This window comes from Phyllostomus discolor, chromosome 14, assembly GCF_004126475.2.
Source record: "Phyllostomus discolor isolate MPI-MPIP mPhyDis1 chromosome 14, mPhyDis1.pri.v3, whole genome shotgun sequence".
Taxonomy (NCBI): domain Eukaryota; kingdom Metazoa; phylum Chordata; class Mammalia; order Chiroptera; family Phyllostomidae; genus Phyllostomus; species Phyllostomus discolor.
Window position 1 is genome coordinate 2557811 of NC_040916.2, and position 3878 is coordinate 2561688.

Consider the following 3878-nt stretch of genomic DNA (forward strand, 5'->3'; position numbering starts at 1 on the left):
ATTCTAGTAATCTCCCCCATGTCAGACTTCCTTTTCCTCATTCTCTGCCTTTTTACCATCAATCCCTTGGTCTCTTAGCGTCTACTTAGGGCTTGAGTTTTCAGACTGCACAGAGCCCCTATCACATTGTTAATAGAATCTTTGCTGTTTTAGCTACTTACTTTATCTCTCTTTTTTAAAAGACATGGAAAGAATATTATATTATCAAAAATTTTTTTTGTTTACTTGCTGAAGTGGAGCCTGTAGTCTCAATCACTCACAAGGTAAAATTTATGGACAATACTTTGTTAATGGAAATTTATAGAAGCATGAAATAAATGATGACATCTAGGGAAGATAAGATACCTGTTATAAACATGGCATCTAAATTCTGAGATTGATTTAGTGGAATTTCCTGCTAGTGAGCATAATCTTCATGTTAATAATAATTAACTAATCCAATAAACTTTTTTTCGAGGATATCAGTTTCATTTAGACAGTGTGGACACAAAGAAGAGGAAGAAAGTTTTCTGACCCCAAACAATTGATTGGCCAGTTGGGGGGGGCAGTTAAAAAAATACCACAGCTATACAATTAATAGACTAGCAATTTTCAATGGTTGTGCCATGGCACTCTGGTGTGCCACAATAATTTTTAAAACATGTGATACTATTTAGTCAAGGGCACTGACCTCTTTTCCCTTAGATTGTCAAATTAAAGAATGACAACAACCAACAGTACAACAATAGCCATTCCATGTGAATGGCCTATGTTTTGGTCAGATAGGCAAAAAATATATTTTTTGGTGTGCCATAGAATTTTAGTAATTATTTTACATGTGCCACTAGATGAAAAAGGTTGAAAATCACTGCCATAGGCTATGATAAATGCTACTATTGTGTACATATGTACTAAATGCTGCGGGAGTGTAAATAGAGAGCTATATATTCACTTTTGTGGGGGAGGTTTTAGAAGGCTGCACAAAGAAGAGTTACTTGGTCTGATCCTTGATATATGAAAGAGCCAGTAATGGAAGGGAGAGAAAGGCATTCCAGACAGAGGACATGACATATTCAAAGGCAGGGGAATGGGAAAGGATTTGGTGGGTTCATAGGCCAATGGTATTTTCATTGGCTGGAGCCTAGGAAGCAGGCAACACAGGAACCTTGAAGATGTGACAGATCAGACTGCTAAGGGGTCTGGTCCCACAGGAAAAAAAATCAGTAGGAATGTGAAGTGATAAAATCTGTGTTTTAAAAATATTGCTCTTTATGTGAAAGCAGTCCAGGTAACATATGATAAAGGAGTGACCTGAGAGAGTGGGCATTGAGAATTAGACAGATTGAAGAGACATAGCTAAGAGGAGTCATATAGAGGAATTGGAATTGACAGGACCTAATAACTGATTAGATGCAGTGGGGACCTGGGGCAACATAAAGAAAGAAGGAATCTAGATGAGTTTTCTGTATTGGGTAGCTGCTGGTTGGTGAAGCAGTGAGAAAGAGCAGTTTAGCATAGAGCCCCTAGAGTGGAAGGCCAACAGTTGAATTCGGTCTTACTATGTACTTGAATGAGTTAATTAGTTTTTCTGTAACTCAGTTTCTTAACTTGTAAAATGAAGGATGATTGCATTTACTTCCTGGGGTAGATGAGTTTTAATATTTTCATGAGCCTTAAATGAGTTAGTACATGTAAAACATGTACTGGTAATGGTATAGATGAAACACCCAATAAATGTTAGCTATTATGATTACTATGGTCATTAACTAATGCAGGGGAACCATGTGGAAACAATTTGGGGAGTCAAGAAAAGACCTGAGTTAAATTTTGGGCACTTTGAATTTAAGGTGACTTCTGACATTCATGCAGAAATGACCCATAAACATTTGAAAATATAGGTAATAAATAAAGTGGTTGAGATTATGTGTATTTAAAAAATTATCCAACAGATAATGTATGTAATTATTTCACTACAACAAGACCCCATGAGTCTCTGTTGACCCTGAGCACTGCACATGGCAGAGGGAGGTGACTTGGCTTCTTCAGGAGCCTGCTGAGGCCAGATGCTTCCCTCTTGGCATCCACTGCTGCTGGCAAGCAGCATTTCTTATTCAGGAGATGCTTAGAGAAGTCTGGCTAGCCTGGTGCATTGTGGGAGTGGCGGTGCCCCCCCTCCCCTTTTTTTTTGAGAGGTGGTACAGGGCACAAAGCAAACAGGTGGATCTCTAAAGAAACCAGCCATCTAGGAGAGGGAGGGGAGGAGCTCAGCAGTGAAGTGTGTGGCCCTAAGAACCATGTGTAGGTGGGAGTCCTTTAACCTGGAAAGTTATGAATTGGACAAGAGCTTATGGGTAACCAGATTCACTTCTCTGAAATGAACAGCATTGGCTACAAAGTGCCTCAAGATATCCTGCAGAAATTGTTGGTATCCTTAAAAGAGAACCACTTCCAAGAAGGTAAGCAGTTTCTGGGGGCAGTTATGCCAAGACTTGGCATTGGGATGGGTACTGATATCATTCATTTGAGACATGGCAGTCATTTCTTGGTGCAAACCACGGATTACATTTATCCTATCATTGATGACCCTTACATGATGGGCAGAATAGCAGGTGACAATATCCTCTGCTCCCTCTAAGCAATGGGGAGGAGACAGGGGCAGAGTTACGGAATGTGACAATATACTGATAGTCCTTGGAATCAGTAATAAAATGACCAACAGAGAAAGGAATTGTGATGTCCTTAATAATACAGGATTTTAAAGATGCAGCAGAGGAGGCAGGACTGATTTTAATGGGGTATTTGGCAGGAATGTCTGCCAAACAGTGTAAAGCTCCTGAATTGTTCTGGGAGGGGTGGCTACATTTGCCTTCCAGCCCACTGAATTCATCATGCCAGTTAAGGCAGTGCCTGGGGACATGGTCATGTTAAGCAAGCCCCTGGGGATGCAAATAGCTGTGGCTGGATATTCTAGAAAAATTGAATAAAGTTAAATTAATGGTCCATGAAGAAGATGTGTAGTCAGCATATCAGGAGGTGATGATAAATATGGCAAGGGTCAACAGAACACCTGCAGGACTCACGCATATTTTCAAGACCCACAGTGCCATGGGCATGATGGACTTTAGAATTCTGGGCCATGAGCAGAATCTGGCCAAGAAACAGAGGAACAAAATGGCCTTTGTGATTCATAGCATCTCTGTCTTGGCCAAAATGGCTTGTGTGAGCAACACTTGTGGAAACATGTTTGGACTCATGCATGGGACCAGCCCTGAGACATCAGGAAGCGTTCTAATCTTTTTATTGCCTGAGCAAATGGTTTGGTCCTGTGCACAGATGAAGTCCCCCAAATGTCACTGAAGTTCACGAAGCATGGATTACTGGGATCATAGAGAAGGGTAACCATATAGTCAGATTCATAGACAAACACTGAATCATGGATGCCACACTACAGATAGCCACTCAAAATCACCAAGTGAATCCCACACCTGGTGCCACCCGTTAATCTAGACAGAAAGAGAAATTTGGTTTTGCTTTTAAATAGATCTTCCCCTATCATTATTCCAATTAAAGACTACAAACAACAAAAATCTCATTGTGTCTATACATCTGGTGACCTGAGGTCAATTTGTGAGTGGAAGTAATTGATAAAATAAAATCAATTGCCTTTTTTCCTGTTACATCAACTAAAGATGTGCCTAATCTTGAGTCAGCTTCCAGGTTGAGAATTATGTTATTCAATACTGTCGATACATTTTGAATCTGTAGACACAATCTCTTGGTGCACACATTCTTTTCAAAGGTGCTTTCATTTAACTGTCAAATCACAGCTTGTGTCTTTTATTTCATATAAGAGGTCTGTCCAGAAGGTATCCAGTTATGCAATATGAATAGAGACATTT

General features: G+C 39.9%; 1 pseudogene; it reads left to right on the top strand.

The window, feature by feature from the left end:
- The first annotated feature begins 2002 nt into the window (after positions 1–2002).
- Positions 2003–3878, top strand: LOC114512092 (annotated as a pseudogene).